Source organism: Rhinolophus ferrumequinum, chromosome 17, assembly GCF_004115265.2.
Source record: "Rhinolophus ferrumequinum isolate MPI-CBG mRhiFer1 chromosome 17, mRhiFer1_v1.p, whole genome shotgun sequence".
Lineage (NCBI taxonomy): Eukaryota > Metazoa > Chordata > Mammalia > Chiroptera > Rhinolophidae > Rhinolophus > Rhinolophus ferrumequinum.
In genome coordinates, this window is record NC_046300.1 from 45,999,149 (window position 1) to 46,017,608 (window position 18,460).

At 37.0% G+C, this 18,460-nt stretch overlaps 1 protein-coding gene across 3 annotated transcripts in view; it reads right to left on the bottom strand.

Moving 5' to 3' along the window:
* The window catches only part of GRM7 (glutamate metabotropic receptor 7), an 825,787-nt gene that overhangs the window by 223,565 nt on the left and 583,762 nt on the right, over positions 1-18,460 (bottom strand). The gene's annotated exons all lie outside the window — the stretch shown is intronic.

The window sequence follows — 18,460 nt, forward strand, 5'->3', positions numbered from 1 at the left end:
CTTTATACACCCAGTCTAGCCTGAAAAAGCTGACAGTTCAATTGGATTCGTCGGCTAAGTCCCTAAAGTTACAAGCTCTTATAATTAGCAATTGACTTCAGAGGATTTAATAAACAATGACAAACATGCGGACATTTCCAATCCCTTCTAACACACACAAATAATCATCTTTAATACACTGTATTAGCACCATATACAGAGGGGAATGTAAAATACCAGCAAGTGGGGGATCCACTCTCTAGTGGGTGATTAAAAGGGAACTTAAAAGATAACGTTTCCAGCACAAATGCTTTTTTTTTTTAAAAAAAAAGCAATAATCACCAAAGATGTGCCAAATGGCGGGGAAGCTGTTTGTCTGGAATAATTCTGGAAGTCAAAAGAACTCAAACAGATTGCATCTGATTGATATGCAGGCTGTCACAAGCAAGTTCTGAAAAGTAATTTGTGTTTTTCTCTGGGTGGGGAGGCCACTGTCATCTAAGAACCAGCCATACCTCGTGTTAGTTCCGATGATACTGGAAAGGTAAGCGGGAGGGGGCATGATGGAGGAAAGTAAAGGAGATGAACTTTGTGGGGTCTGTGTCTTTTCTTGGGAATTTTTCATTTGTTAATGGATTTCCTTATTATTCAGGCTGTTTGATTTTGTCAAAAATACTGATATGGAGGATTTATTTGTCCCTGAGAGAGCAATCTTATCTTCCTACGTGGTTTTCTCCTGCCCTACTTTGTAGGCCCTTCCTCTGATGTTAATTAGACACAGCAGTGACAGGAATAGTAACATCCTGTAGAATTATATATATATATATATATATATATATATATATATATATATATATATATATATATATATTACTAAGTTAGTTAGACTTAGTTGTTACTAAGCCTTGCGTGGGCAAAGAAGTGGGGCAAGAATTTAAACTAAAATTCATGTTATAATTTATTATAACACTGAATAGAAACATTACAAGGACTTTAAGAGTTTATTCATCTGTAAAATGGGATTTATCATACTTCGAGGGTTGCCTTAGAATTAAAATGGATGTTGATGAATATTCAAACAACCACCACAACAAACCAAAGGATCTTGCGTTTTGTTTTTGATTTATTACAAACGATATCCTCACCCACTTGGGTAGCAGCGGTTATTTACTGACCAAATATTTCCCTGGACAAATACCAACATACGACATATTTCCTACGAGCCTCTCAGAACATAGAACATTCCATGGGGCAGAGATAACAGTGAATCTATTAAATAGAGCCAATTAGAAGCAATCAGCCATGCATCGGTATATATAAAAACAAAAATAAAAACAAAATCCATGAGAATTAACTTTTACTCAGATTATTCATCCTTGAATCCTGCATTAGGTTTCTTTCTTTTTTTTTTAAGATTTTATTGGGGAAGGGGAACAGGACTTTATTGGGCAACAGCGCCGTACTTCCAGGACTTTTTTCCAAGTCAAGTTATTGCCCCCTCAATCCTAGTTGTGGAGGGTGCCGTTCAGCTTCAAGTTGTTGTCCTTTCAGTCTTAGTTGTGGAGGGCGCAGCTCAGCTCCAGGTCCAGCTGCCGTTGCCAGCTACAGGGGGCGCAGCCCACCATCCCTTGCGGGAGTCGAACCGGCAACCTTGTGGTTGACAAGACGCGCTCCAACCAACTGAGCTATCCGGGAAGCAGCTCAGCTCAAGGTGCCATGTTCAATCTTAGTTGCAGGGGGATGCCCACCATCCCTTGCGGGACTTGAGGAATCAAACTGGCACCCTTGTGGTTGAGAGCCCATGCTCCAACCAACTGAGACATCCGGGAGGCAGCTCGGCTCAAGGTTCCATGTTCAATCTTAGTTGCAGGGGGTGGAGCCCACCGTCCTTTGCAGGACTCGAGGAGTTGAACCGGCAACCTTGTGGTTGAGAGCCCACTGGCCCATGTGCGAAACGAACCGGCAGCCTCCTGAACTAGGAGCATGGAGCTCCAAACGCCTGAGCCACCGGGCCAGCTCCTGCATTAGGTTTCTTAGTTGGCTTTGCTTTGTTTTATATCTATCTACAAGGAGTCAAAAGTTGATCCAATCCAAATGTCTTATATTAATGTCAAGGGACTGAGGCCCAGGGAGGGGAACAGACTTAATTAATGTTTTGTGTACACCCAACTAGTGTTGAAAGTCAACTAGAACATGTTCAATTCTGCAGTGTTTTTAAGAGTAATGCCTTTAAATGAGAATATATCCAAATGAGAATGAACCAGATGGTAAGTGGACTGAAGATAATTCCTTATAAAATAATAGTGATTGTTATTATACTATATGATTTATCGAATGTTTAGTGGGATCATTGAGCTAAGGGCACTTTAACTCTTGACTCTCTCTGCAACAATTTGATGTCAGCTCTACACTTAAGATTGTATGGATAAAGATAGTGCGGTTTAGCAAAGTGACATAGTTTGCCCAAGCTCTTATGTAGCATGCAGTAAAGCAGGAATTTATGTCCAATTTTGTTTAACCCTGAAGCCAAGTGCTCTTTTCCACAATGTCATGCTACATTGTCCATTAAATGAGGGGACAAGTTCCACAGGCTAGAAAGCTCAATGTAAATTGCACCTGAAGCTCATCCTACCTTTATGTTCTGTGGTCACATGGTAATAGAATCTAGGTTTTCTGTCACCCAGCTCTTTCCAATTATTCGGTTCCATTGCACTGAGCAGTGCCTGGGCCATATTATATTCTCAATAAATATTTGTTCAAGAAACAATTGTAAAAGTTGTTAAAACCACTCAAATATGAAATATACTTTCTCTACAAAGATAATGGTTGTGAACGAGGGGATAAATCATGTAGTAAAGAAATCGGTACTTATCGTAGATGGCTTAATATAGTAGGTAGGAAGTCAGGCACTGTTTAGTCACTTACAAACTATGTGACTTTAAGTATATCACTTAATCTCTTGAACTTCAGTTGTTCATATAGGGAAATAAACATAGCAACCTCAGATGGCTATTGCACAATAACTGATATGATCAAAGCATAGTCTGACACAAGTACTCAACAAATGGCAACTTCAATCACTGCTCATACCTGCTTTGCCTAGGAGAGTGGTTTCCAGCCTGATTTTTGCTAAGATCTGTTTTTAAAAAGCAGAAGTCCATTTTCTCCCTGAATTTCAGAAACGTGTGCTTTTCTGACCTTCATAAGGATTTCCAAAGTCCACTTTGGTGTCTTGTTCAAAAGGTAAGTTTTAATGAATTATTTTAATCATTTTCATCTAAGGCAAAGTCTCTAAGATTTTAAAATGGAGATAATATTATCCACTTTATAGGCTTGTTTTAGAATTAAAAGTGCACAAAATGTGCTTTGACAGTGCCTGATACCACATCTTAGGTACTTACAAAAATAATTTTAAAACAGTCAACATTAATATGTTTCTGACATACCAATTTCAATGTGTGGGATATTTTTCTCACACCACAAACCAATTCTGTGACACCAGCTGGGTGTCCTACAACTCTGCTCAACTGTGACACTATGTACCTTGAGAAAGTACCAGAATTCAGAGGTTAAGCCCTCACTCCCACAAAACTGTCTCCCCCACCACCTTCGGAGGCCAATAACAAGTGCCGATAGTCACTGGTGCTTCTGAGTAAGCCGTTATAGATCAGAAAAGTTCCCATTACCTTTCCCAGGGTCAATTAATTTGCTAGAGCAGCTCACAGAACTCAGAGAAACATTTTACTTACTGTATTACTTTTTTTAAATAAAAGGACATAACTCAGGAACAGCAAGATGGAAGAGATATATGGGGAAAGGTACAGGGAAAGGGCTGGAAGTTTCCAAGCCTTCTCTGAGGGTGCCACTCTCCCAGTACCTCCATGTGTTCACCAACCTGGAAGCTTTCCAAATACTGTTGTGTTTGTATGGCAGCTTCATTACATACTCACTATTGATTAAATCATTGGTGATTGGTAACTGAACTCAATCTCCAACCCCTCTCACCTCCCTGGAGGTTGGAGGGTTGGACTGAAAGTTCCAACTCTTTAATAATTTGGTTGGCTCTACTGACAATCAGTCCCTATCCTTAGGTGGGATCCATAAGTCACTTTATTAACTTTATGACTTTCATCGCTTAGGAATTTGCAAGGGCTTTAGGAGACCTGTACCAGAAACAACTGAAGACCATACATATATTGGTAAGACAGGTCTGGGTAAACAGGGACTAGCATCAGAGAGGGCAACAGGTTGACTCCAGGCGGTGAGGGGATGGGGTGGGGCTCCAACTTAAGTTTACACAACAAATGTTATGATAACAACTTTAACCACATCTTCCCCCACCCCAACGGACAAAGCTGAACACAACAGAAGATTCCACGACAGGCCAAAATAAATTACATCATGGTTAGAAAAGTATAAAACCCCGGCTAAACAGAAACTCAGTACAGCTATCCACTCTAGACTCTGCCCCTGGCAACTCCTCTGCTGGTGTTTCTCCTCTTAAATAAACTTTCTAACTTCCATTCCTTCGTGCCTCATGAATTCTTTCACAACCCGCCAGCAAGTGATCACAACATATTTCTTATTATAAATCACAACATCACAACTGTATAGTCAATAAATATTAGTGTTTACTTTAGTTATCTTTTGTTTCATTAACAATGTGAAACAAGAGCCTAAAATCCTCAGTGGCTTATGAGGACACATAGTTCTCACTCTCACAGATCTGCTGATTCACTGAGTTGGTTCAGGTAGGTTGGGGTTAGCTGGGCAAGTTCACTTCATGAAGTGGGATGGCTGGATTTGGATGTAGGCTACAGGTTGAGTCTGAGACTAATCCATGTTTTTCTCATCCTTCTTGTAGCAATGAATCCCTAAGGCATGTTTTCCTCATTGTGAATGCCAGGAGAATAGGTATAAGCCAAACCATGTTCCAGTCATGCTTCTTAGCAGTTCATTGACCAAAGCAAGTCACATGGCCCAACCCAAGTCAGAGAGGAATGGAAGTATATCTGCCCAAAGAGGTGAGGGACAGGAAAGAGGACTTGATAAACAAGAATCAAATCCATCACAGTTGAATTCCAAGTATCCATGAGTTAGACCAATTTAATCAACACCCGTTATCGAATGAACGTCCCTCCTGGCATCTGGACAGCTAAACCTTTAGGATATGATTGGTTGACTAAGAGCAGATTCAATTCTCCCTCAAGATATTTTCCCGCACACTAGTTGAAGAAAACTCGCCCTCTGGCAGCAAGGCTGCATTGGAATTCCAAATAAGGAAACCTAGAGCTTAGGGCACTGCATAGTGAGATAAACTCCAAATCCAAACTCTTATTACCATCAAAGGGGATGACACCTTCAATCTATCTCAAAATAAAAACAATTTCTTTCCAAATCAGATGACAGCTGATTTATGAATAATGTGCATTGGATGCCACAGAATATTTAATATATAGTGGACCAAAAGGAGTCTTAAAACCAAAGACACAAGAGCTCATATGAGCTTCATAATGAATTCAAGAGAACACCTTACCCTAGTTTGTCAAAACAGGTTTGTAAAAATAGCTCATAAGGCATAATGTGAGAGTTAGAAATGAAAGGGCAAATGGTGTAGGGAAGTGACAAAATATGGTGTCCAGGCCGACATCTCCAATTAAACTATCTACTCCTGGCTGAATCTCTGCTTTCCCAGCCTCAGCAGTTTTACTTTGGGAATGGTCAGAAGTTGTGCTTTAATTCCTAACTCTGCCCTTACTTTCTGTGTAATCTTCAGCCATCTTACTCTGACTTAGTTTCCTCATTTGAAAATATCCACCTACTCTCACAGGCTTTTGTAACACTTGATATGTTCAGTGTTTAAAGCAGTGCTTACTAGAGAGTGATCTCATTAAATATTAGCTTTTATGGGTGTCAACAGCATCATCATCATTATATACATGAGAGTGTAAAGAGATTTACTTATCAGGGATCTTCAAAAAATCATCTCTAGACTACAGAGTATGGTGGTTTACAACAGGTCTGCAAATTCATTGACCATCAAGAGGCAGCCCCTGTGCCCTCTTCCTTTGAGGCTGGGCATGTCTTTGTGTCTTGGAGGAAGACAGAACATTGTGGGTTCTCCAGGTGATTCCTGATGCTAGGTTATACAAGGCCTGGCGCTTCTGCTAATTCCTGGTGAGATTCTATCTCTGGCACCCTTTGGGTGCTATTTAAGAAGCTCAGAGATCTTGAGGCTGTCATGTAGAAAGACCATATCCTAGGACCTCCCAGAGAGTGCAAGATGCCTGAGGTACCCCAGCTCTTCCAGCCCAGATCCAGACATAGAACAAAAAACCTTCTAAACCTCCCAGCCCATCCACCACCTGACTGCAATCGTGACAGAATCTGAATAAGAACTGCCTCACTGGGCCTAGTCAACCTCAGATTCAGGGGCAAAATCAGTGACTGTTACTGTTTCCAATCACTGTTTTTCCATGATGTGTCCTATATCAGTAGCAGATACCCAGATTAAAGCGATCCTGTAGCCACCCCACTGGAAGGAGAGAGCCAAGGTAGCCAGGCAGGGAAAGGCTCTGAACAGCTGTCTTTCTTACATTGGAAATCTGTATACTACTTTATTTTTTTTTATTTTTATTTTTTAGGAGCACTGGCTTCTTGCCAAAAGGAAAAGATCGAAAACCACTGAATTTGATAATATCTCCAATGCCTTCTACATAGTTTTATAAATGGAGTTCACATGAAAGAACAACACTTGATGGATGGCAAGCCACACACTGTGCAAAGTGCTTTATGTAACCGAGTCATTAAATGCTCATTATGTCCACCAGCCCAAATCAACCAACTATGGAACAGCAGAGCAGGGTTTGAACCCAGGCATTCTGATCTCAGAGCCCACACTTCCAAGTCAAACACAAAAACTCAGCTGAGCTATTTTGCTTAAAAAGAAAGGCGCACATGCTTCTTAATGACAGTTGTGAACAAGGACCTTGTCTGCTTGTAAGTTGAGTGTTAGCTACACGGCACAATTGACTTATAAAATAATGTCCAACAAAAATCACCGTCCACACTCCACACTCTCTAGGGTAAAGACATTGCCACTTTGGAAAGGTAATTCACTAAGTCATTTTTGTACATTAATTTTTCTAGAGAACAAGCAATTACCAATGGGGACCTAGATAATAAGAGGGACAAGGTTTACTGGGGGGAAATGCCAGTGGAAATATTTTCTCCAAGTAAAGTGTAGAGTCCCAAAAGGCTATTTTGTGTGCCTTGGGAGAGAGGATAAGGGATACAGGAATCCAGATGATAAACAGCATGAGGAAATCGGGGACTAATGGAATTAGAAGAGGTCCTCAAACAAAGACCTTCATTTCTTTACTGATTCTCTCCAAAGGATCGGCTTGACTGAAAGAAGAGCCAATAATACTGATATTATTTATTATTAACACTATTTATTGAGTCCCCAACATATTCATAATTTTAAATATATTACTTTAGTTCTTACAATCACCCTAGGATGAGGGCATTCATATTTGCATTATGTACATGAGAAAACTGAGGTTCAGACAGGTTGAACCCTTGCCCAGGCCGGAGAGCTGATAAATGGAAAAGACAGAATTTAAATCCTGGATTCAGTGACTGATTTCAAACCTATGCTCTTTCTTTAGAGACACAAGAGACATCTCTTAGAGGTAAGATTATCTCCTTTTAACTGTATGCTGAAGGCTCATAAATATACCAAACACCCACGTCTTCCATCTCTTCTTTAAAGGGACACAAAAGAAAATTACATGAGATGGAGCATGTGGGCATGTTCTGTGAACTTAAAGTACTACCATGTAATCTGCTGGAAACCGAGACTCCAGAGAAAAAGATAAATTTAGCCAATAACTGAAATCATACCATAGGTAGAGACAGTGGCTGCATGGAGAGAAATCTAGGATCAAAATCAATTGGGAAGAAGGAGGTATTCATGAGGCATAACATAACAGATCCTACCAGGTGGGTTCGTGTGTCATGAGAGACGCACATGTGGTTTCCAATACATGGTGAGAAACCTTGCTGTATTTATTTGTGTTTATTTTTATTTTTTTTACTTATGGCCTTGTGTGTCTAAACACCTCTGAAGCATCTCATTGTTTATCTATTGAAGTGATATAAATCCCACACATCACCGAGAGAATTTCATACTACACTATTAAACTTATGTAAAAGTTGCAAGAATAATGTAGAAAACTTCATATAATCTGTCACCAAGTTTTAACATTTTTGCCACATTTTTTTTATTACATCCTCTCTCTTACTCTGTGTGTTTGCGTATAGTATACGTGCATGTGTTTATATTTCTGTGTGTATTTCTTAAGCATGAAGACACTCTCTTAACATAACCACAGTAAAGTTATCAAATCAGGAAATTTAACAGTGAGGTCTTTCATGACGTTGTCATTTTTTCAAGAATATGAGCCAGTTTTTTTTTTTAAGTAGATGTCCCTCATTTTCAGTGTTTCTGATATTTTCTCATGGTGATATTCTGGTTAAGCATTCCTGACTGGAATACTACACAGATCATATATCTCTTCTTATTGTGTCATGTCAAGAGGCTCAGGGTGTCTACCTTATTTGTCGATGATATTAATAGTCAGTCAAGATGTTGATGGAGTTATCCACTGGGCACTGTTTTTCCTACTCTGGTTAATAAGTGGGGAAACACTTTGGTAGTACTAACCTCTGAGTTCATGATTAAGGGTCTGACCCCAAATTGCCTATAAGTCTCTGCCCCAGAAGCTCCACATTGCCCCACTGACGAGAAATGTGCAAGATGAGCTTCAGAATAAACATTTGGATATTACTTACTATAATAAAATGTGGCAATAAAAATGCCTTTGTACTTCATCTCTGTACAAGCTCACAGACCCGTTTTTCCTTGCTTTTTCTCACTAAGCACAACTATCTACTCTGAAACTTGCACAAGAGACAATCAGCAGAGAACTCTGAAAGGTGGTAAGAAGGTAGTGATATAGCTTGGGAAGCCAAGGAGGCAAGGAACAGCACAGTGGCAAAGCATCTTGTATCCGCTATCTAATCAAAGGTGGCCCAGACCCAGCATTTCCTGACTCATGTTAGCAAAAGAGGAAGTTCAGGTAGCTTTATTACTCCTTCTGAGAAAACAAGAGTGCCTCTGATAATATCAGGTGAGCCTGATACCACTGGCACAGGAGATATTTTAGTAGTCCCACCAGAAATAAATAGCTGGAGAAAATGTCAGAGATACTGATATGGGTAGGAAAAACCAAGCCAGCAAGAGGGTCTCAGCTGTAGCTGGGGTTTGGTCCAGGAAGGTTCTTTGCCCCTATGAGCCTGAGACTATTTTCCCCCAACCAGAGACACTGGAATGGGTAAGGGAGGGATCCAGCTATAACAGGTAGCCTGGTTCAAGGACTTTTCTTGTCCCTGCAGACCCAAGAAATCAGCAGGAGGAGGAAGCAGTGTGAGGATCTTACCATAGCCCTCCTCCACCAATACACCTGGGACCCTGGCCTGGGTAAACCTCTTCTGCTCCCTTTGGCAGCATCACCAGGGACCAATGGAACAGCAAGCAGCACCTGATAAACCAAGAAGATCAAAGTAAAACTGAAAAGACTGCAAAAATTAAACTGCCATTGGAACTGCAGTTCACAAAAGCAGGCCAAAACCCACATGCTAAACCTTAACACAATAAATACCTGCCTGCCAAAATAAAAGATTCAGGTAGAACTCAGAGTCTCAATACAATAAACAAACTCCAATAAACAAAATGTCCGGGATACAAGTAAAAATCACTCGCTGTGCCAAGAATCAAGAAAAACACAACTAAAAGAGAAAAGACAACCAACTATGCCAACTCTGAGATGATTTATTAATAGATGTTGGAATTATCTGACAAAGATTTTAAAGCCACAACCATAAAAAGTTTCAACAATTAATTACACATTGTCTTGAAATAAAAAAATAAAAAAATAATTTCACTAAGAAAAATAGTAAGCTATCAAAAATACCTAAACAGGAAAAATAGAACTAAATATTACAATAATACCAGTTAAAAAGAAAACTCACTGGATGAGCTCAGGAAAAGAGTAGAGATGAGAGAGGATAGAACCAGTAAACATGAAGACATACCAAAAGAATTTACTCAATTTGAACAACAGATGGACAGTAGACTAACAAAAAAAAATGAACAGAGTCTCAGTCACCTGTGGGATAATAACAAGAGATCCAATGTGTATATTTTCAGAGTCTCAGATGGAGGGGAGAAAGAAAGTGAGGTTAAGAGCATTAGAATACACAATTGTTGAAATTATCCCAGTTTTGATGAAAGATACAAGCCTGCAGTTTCCAAGAGTTGTACTGACCCCTGATAGAATAAACCTCCAAAAAATGCACACCAAGACTCATTATAATTAAATTCCTTATCATTAAACACAAAGAAAAAGTCTTGAAAGCTGCTTACCTATAAGAGAATACCAATTTGAATGACAGTAGATTTCTCATGGAAATTGTGAAGTCAGGAAGGACATTACTTTTTAAATGCTAAAAGAAAACTGTCAACTGTAAATTCTATATCCAGTGAATGGACCCTTAGGAATGAAAGGAACATAGAAATTTTCCCAGATGAAGCAAAACAAAGAATTTGTTGCCAGTAGATCTCCTTTGAAGGGAAGTTCTTCAAACAAAAAGGAAATTATAAAAGAAGAATTCTTGGAGCATTAGGAAAGAGGAAACAGTAGAAACATAGGTAAATGCAATAATCTATAATTTTCCTCATATGTTTCATAAATCATATTTGATAAATGAAACAAAGTCTAACAGTGCATGATACCCAAGACAATGATATTTAAAAGGGGGAAGGTAAAGAGACCTAAATGGAAATAAGGTTTATAAACTTTACTCAAGTGGTAAATTGTTGATTCCAGCAAACTGTTACAAGCCATGTATGTATGTTGTAATAACCTAAACAACTACTATGAAAAAATATAAAGAGATACCCTCAACAATGCTATAACTAAATCAAGTTGGAATCCTAAAAATATTTTTAAGTAACCCAAAACAATACAAGAAAAGAACAGAAGAACAACAACCAGAGAAAACAAACATAAAACAAATGATGAAATGGTAGAGTGAAGTAATAATACATCAATAATTACCCTAAATGTAAATGGTCTAAATATGCCAATCAAAAGACAGAGCTTGGGAGAATTGAATGGAATATATATATATATATATGCATATATATATATACACATGCATATGTGTGTGTGTGTGTATATATATATATATACACGTGTATATATATGTATATATATATATATATATATATATATACACGTGTATATATACATATATATGTTTATATATTCGTATATATATTAGTTCTCCAAACTATATGCAGCTTAAAAGAAATTCACTTAAAATTCAACTACATAGGTAGGTAAAAAGTAAAAGGATGGGGAAAGATGTAAGGCAAATATTGATTTTTTTAAAAAAGAAGTAGGAATGGCTATATTAACATCTGATAAAGTAGATTGCAAAGCAAAAATAACTACTAGAGACAAAGAATGTTACAATAATGATAAAAAGATCAATCCATCAGGAAGACATAATGATCTTAAATATGTACTCACCAAAAAACAGAGACTCAAAATACATGAAACAAAAACTGTATAGAGCTGAAAAATGTTATAGACATATCCACAATTATAGCTGGGGACTTGAACAATCGATTTTCAGCAAGTGGTTAAACAACTAGACAGAAAATCAGCAAGAATATTGAAGACATGAACAACATAGTCAACCAGCAGTATCCAATTGACATAAATAGAACTCTCCTTCCAACAATAGAAAAATACACATTGTTTTTTCAAGTGCCCCCAGAACATTCACCAAGATAGATCATATCTTGGACCATAAAATAAACTTCATATAATTTAAAAGAATTGAAATCATACACTGTGATATAAACATCAATGAAATCAAATTAGAAATAAATAACAGAAAGACAACAGAAAAATCCCTAAATATGTAAAATTTCAACAACACATTTTAAATAATTCATGGGTTAAAAAAGAAAAAAAAATAAAGTATCATAGAAGTGAATGGACATAAACATCACATATCAAAATTTGTGAAGCACACCACTTAAAATACTGCCAAGAAAGGAATCAATAACACTATTACTTGAGAAATGAGGAAAGTTCACAAATTAATAACTTAAGTTCCTTCTTCCAAAAATTAGAAGAACAAAATAAACCTAAAGCAAGCAGAAGGAAGAAAATAACCAGATAAGAGCAGAAATTATTGAAATTGAAAATAGGAAATCTATAGGGAAAAAAATCAATGAAACAAAAATCTGACTCTTCAAAAACTTAATAAAATTGATAAAATTTTGGCAAAACTGATGAAAATAAAGGGAAGACACAAATCTCCAACATCAGGAATTAAATAAGATATAGTACTACAGATCCTGTGGTCATTAAAACAATAAGTGAATATAACTAACAACTTTATATTCCTAAATTCAGCTACTTAAAAGAAATAGACCAATTCCTTGAACAATATAAACTACTTAAACTCAATAAAAATGAAATAAACAGTCTGAAGAGTCCTATAACCATCAAATAAATCTGTAATTCAAAATCTCCTAAAAAAGAAATCCAGGCCCAGATGGCTTCACTGAACAATTTATCAAACATATAAACAAGAATTAACACCAGTATTATCTAATCTCTTCTTGAAATCAAGAGAAGGAAATACTTCCTAAGTCATTTTAGGAAGGCAGTGTTGCTCTGATACCAAAATCCTGCAAAGACAGTGAGTGCATGAAAAGAAAACCACAGAACAATCTCTTATTTGATGTAAGTCCACAACAAAATATTAGCGAACAAAATCTAACAATGTATAAAAATAATTATACAACATAACTAAATGGGATCTATCCTAGGTGTGCAAGGATGGTTCAATATTAGAAACGCAATCAGCGCAATCAATCATATCAACAAGTTAAAGAAACTTTAATTAAAAAAAGAAGAAAGAAAGAAAGAAAGAAGAAAGAAAGAAAGAAGAAAGAAAGAAAGAAGAAAGAAAGGAGGGAGGGAGGGAGGGAGGGAGGGAGGGAGGGAGGGAGGGAGGGAGGGAGGGAGGAAAGAAGGAAAAGAAAGAAAGAAAGAAAGAGAAGAAAGAAAGAAAGAAAGAAAGAAAGAAAGAAAGAAAGAAAGAAGAAGAAAGAAAGAAAGAAAGAAAGAAAGAAAGAAAGAAAGAAAGAAAGAAGAAAGAAAGAAAAAGAAAGAAAGAAAGAAAGAAAGAAAGAAAGAAAGAAAGAAAGAAAGAAAGAAAGAAAGAAAGAAGAAAGAAAGAAAGAAAGAAAGAAAGAAAAGAAAGAAAGAAAGAAAGAAAGAAAGAAAGAAAGAAAGAAGAAAGAAAGAAAGAAAAGAAAGAAAGAAGAAGAAAGAAGAAAGAAAAGAAAGAAAAGAAAGAAAGAAAGAAGAAAGAAAGAAAGAAAGAAAGAAAGAAAGAAGAAAGAAAGAAGAAAGAAAGAAAGAAAAAGAAAGGAAGAGCATATGTCTGTGTTCCCCATTGTCACCGTCTTAGTGCCAGGGTCCTGGCTAGCGAGACCAGAGCAATTCAGGAAGTTTTCTGGAAAAAGGGGCATAAATGATAGGTTTTATAAAAGGCTGCTTATCATTTGATATCAAGTACTAAACACTACATCTGATGTTTTCATGCTTTCTTTTATTCTTTACTTTTCAAATGAAGGAACAGATTCAAGGAGAAAAGTATTTGCTGAAGGTCTTATAGTGATTATGAGAGAAGATGGTGTCCAAATTCAACTCCCATGCCCACTACACCTTCCTCAGGTGACTAGAAGTAGGCTATCAGAGCATCTGCTCATTTTGAAAACATATTGCCAAATTAATATCTAAAATGTCTGCCCATACTTTATACATCTATCAGGAAATCATATTGAGTCTTACCATATGTGTAGCAACTTTGGGTATTGTGATCTTTTAAAACATTTTAAGTGAGACTTTACAAACATAAACAAAACTAGTCTAATGTACTCCCATGTATAAAACACTCAATTTCAACAATTATTAATATCGCATTTAAAACTATTTCTTCTTTTGAAGTGGGTTTTGAAAAGGGTTAATTTTTTGACCCACAACCCACTAAATGAATATGCTACAAATGATATTTGAATATTATAGCTTCAAGCTAAGACAAATCCACTCATTTCAAAAACAAGTCAATTTCTAGTTAAAGAATATTACATGGAGAAAATTTGAATTACATGCCACATTTGGATGAACTCAAAATGTAGCTGTGTATGCCAAGGGGGAGGCTTAAAGAGAGAGAAATTTCTGACTCTCCAGTTCATCTGACTCTTCACTACTTCCACATATTTCACAGTGCTCTGTGTGTATACTGTGTTTTGTCCTACATCTCAAATTTCTGTACTAGAATGTTACTTTTAAGTGAAGTTTAAGTGAAAAATAGCTATGTGACCCCAAGGTAAACACACTGGGAAAGAAAATGTTCAGAAAAAAATAAATAAATACAGAAGAGGGGCACCTTCAATGGTGGAAGTCTCCCACGGAAGAGGGAAGGGTTCCAGCCCCATACCCAGCTGGAACAAGAACAACAAGAACAAAGAATACACTAAAAAAAAAAAAAAAAAAAAAAGAAGAAGATAATTTAAGGGACCTGTGGGATAACATCAAGCATAACAACATTCACATGATAGGAGTACAAGAAGGAGATGAGAGGGAACAAGGAATTGAGAACCTATTTGAAGAAATAATGACTGAAAACTTCTCTAACCTGGTGAAGAAAATAGACATACAAGCTCAGGAAGCACCAAACAAGAGAGCCCCAAACAAGATGAACCCAAACAAGCCCACACCAAGATACATCATAATTAAAATGGCAAAGGTTAAAGACAAAGAGAAAATCCTAAAAGCAGCATGAGACAGACAATTAGTTACTTTCAAGGGAGCTCCCATAAGACTATCAGTAAATTTCTCAACAGAAACTTTGCAGGACAGAAGGGAGTGACAGGAAATATTCAAAGTAATGGGAAAAAATAAGAGCCTACAACAAAGACTACTCTACCCAGCAAGGCTATCATTTAACATTGAAGGAGAGATAAGGAGCTTCCCAGACAAGAAAAAGCTAAAGGAATTCATTACCACCAAGCCAGTACTACAAAAGTGTTAACAGGACTTCTTTAAGCAGAAGAAAGGAGAAAATAAACAAAACAGGATCAAAAATATGAATAATAAAATGGTAATAACTATGTACCTATCAATAATCACTTTAAATCTCAATGGGTTAGATGTTCCTCTCAAAAGACATAGGGTAGCTGAATGGATAAAAAAACAAGAACCATGTATATGCTGTCTACAAGAGACTCACCTCAGATGGAAAGACACATAGATTGAAAATAAAGGGATGGAAAGATACTTCACACAAATGGAAATGAGAAAAAATCTGGGGTAGCAATACTTATATCAGACAACATAAACTTTAAAATGAAGACTATACTAAGAGACAAAGAAGGATATTACATAATAATGAAGGGATCGATTCAATAAGAGGACATCAACCTAGTAGACATCTATGCACCCAACAAAGGAGCACCTAATTATATGAGTACACATTGATAGTCACAAAATAGTGATGGGGATGTGAAATACATTATGGGACATATAGTCACTAATGCTATAAAAACAATGTATGGTATTAGATGGGCACTAGACTTATTGGGGGGATTACTTCATAAATTATATAAATACCTAACCACTGCTCTATACACCTGAAAAAATATAAAATAATACTGAATGTCAACTACAATTAAAAAGATAGAAATATAGTCACGACATGTAAACTACAGCATAATGAATATAGCCAATGGTATTATAATAACTATGTACAGTATCAGATGGGGGGTAGACTTGTTGGGGTTGTCACTTTGTAAGGTGTGTAAATGTCTAATCATTGTGTCGTTCTGTACACTTGAAATAATAATTATAAAAAAGAATAAATACAGTGGTACCTCGGTTTTCGAACGTCTCCGTTGACAAACATTTTGGTTTACAAACACTGTAAATCTTAGGGATCTATGGTCTCATTAGATAGTAAAATTCATGCTAAATTTGCAGTTTTAGGGGTTGATTTTAAAGCTCTGGAACGGATTAATCCGTTTTGCGTTACTTCCTATGGGGAAACCATGCCTCGGTTTTCAAACGTTTCAGAACACGAACAATCTTCTGGAACGGATTACATTCGAAAACCGAGGTACCACTGTAACTTTCATCGCATTTTCATCATATTTTATATAACCTGTATATATTACATTTAAGATAGCTGCTTATTATTAGTTATATAAACCATTTTTTTATTGTTCAATTTATATCTCTTTTTTGTCATAATCATTTGGGAATCTTGGTTTGGATGGATTTTAGCATATTTTTCATCATTTTCCCCCATTAGTACTATACAGAATATGTGTGTAGGTCTATGTATGTGCATAAAATAGAATTTATCATATTGTATTATGGGGAATAATATATATTATTATATATCAAATTAATTATAATATACATAAACATACAATCAAATAATTCTAGTGCTACTATGCATTCTCCCTAAATCACAGGAACAATGCACAGCAGGCTACACAGTGACCTGGAGAATCAGCCTGAGAGACAGAGGTCATGTGTGCCACAGCTTTAGGACGCAGAATGCGGAGAACTGGTGTTTGGAAACTGACATGTCTGCTTCAAATATTGACTCTGCCTCCTATTAGCTGTACTAGTGTAAGATTTAAATTAATTATATGACTACATTTATAAAATAACAAAATGTACATTAAAAGGTTGCTGTGGACATTAAATTACATTATGCAAAGTGAAATAAATTAAGTTATATAAAGAGAAAAAAGGAGAGAAGGGAAGGAGTATGATTTATTCTTTCACAACCAATATCTTTCAAAAAATTAAATAGAATACAAGCCCTTTTCTGTGTGTGTGTGTGTGTGTGTGTGTGTGTGTGTGTGTGTGTGAGTGTCTTTGGGTTGTGATGTAAAATGTGTTCCTTACTATGGACTTCTAGTCAAATAAGTTTCAAAAATATATCTGTGGAGACTCTTTAACCCTGTGGAGATAGTATTAATATCTACTTCATAAGAGTTTTGTTAAATTAGTTGAAGCAGGTAAAGTACTTGAAGCAACACCTGTAGAAGGTAAACGACTGATAATGGTTAACAATCATTAGTAGTGTTGCAGTTATTGCTGATTGTGTGTGTGTGTTTGAGTGTGTGTGTGTATCATTTGAAATTATATTATAGGGAAACACACACACAGACAACTCTGATGTATTTCACCTCACGAATTTGGATAAATCACAGAAACAATGCACATTAGTATGAGTGATACTGTCACTCTGTCTCCATCTATGTGAGCAGTGATACGAATTCTAATTCCATTTGTCTACAATGTAACACCTTCTTCCAGAAGAAAAAAAAAAAGATCTTTCTAGATCAGCGGTTTCCAGAATGTAAAACAACAACAAGCAGTGGGGAGAGGAGCCTAAAATAAGACAACCATCTTTTAATTTTGTTAAGGACATTAAAAAAAAAAGAAAAAGAAGCTTCCTACTTTTACCATCACCACCACCACCACCACCACCACCACCACCCTCATCATCACTTAAAAAGCAAGAATATTTAAATACACACAAATAAAACAGGAAAAAAATATCCCATAAGAAAGGTTTTCAGATAAATGTAAACTTATGAATGTAAGGCTTGCGGCGAGATAATGAGGCTAGTCAGCCAGGCTGAGGAAAGTGAGTGTTTTATTCTGCGCTCCCGGGCGAGGTTCACCAGTCCGCAGATGGGGGCCGGCGAAGTGGCGCCCAGGGTAGAGGGAGGGAGGCATATATGCGATTTTTGGGGTGGGGGTTGGCAGAGTGAGGTGGCAGATGAGCAGGCCCCCCAGCGCAGATCGGGCGCGGGCGGCTGTGTCCGGAGTTGCTTATCTCATCAGCGGTCTGCTGCCTTTTCTGGGAAACGCCAGGGGCCTCCATCTCTGTTATGCGGGGAGGGGTCTGACTTGGCAGAGGGGTATTTTTGGCTCCTGGCCGCTTTGATCATGCCCATAGCTGACCTAACAATGAAGTCTCATATTTTACGTGCACTTCCTTAGAGCAAAATGAAAGATATTCTTAGATCAGAGTCAGTTCAAGAAACAGAATTTAAGGACCACATTCTTGCCCAGGACTTGGACTCTTTTAACAACTTTAAAGCATATTCAACTTCTATGAGATTCGGTGCCTATTTCCGGAGGATTTGATCACACATCCCATACCTGTTTATATACACCTATGTATACTTACTTATACATTCACATAATGTATTAACATATTAAAGGCACTTCCAATTACAGCT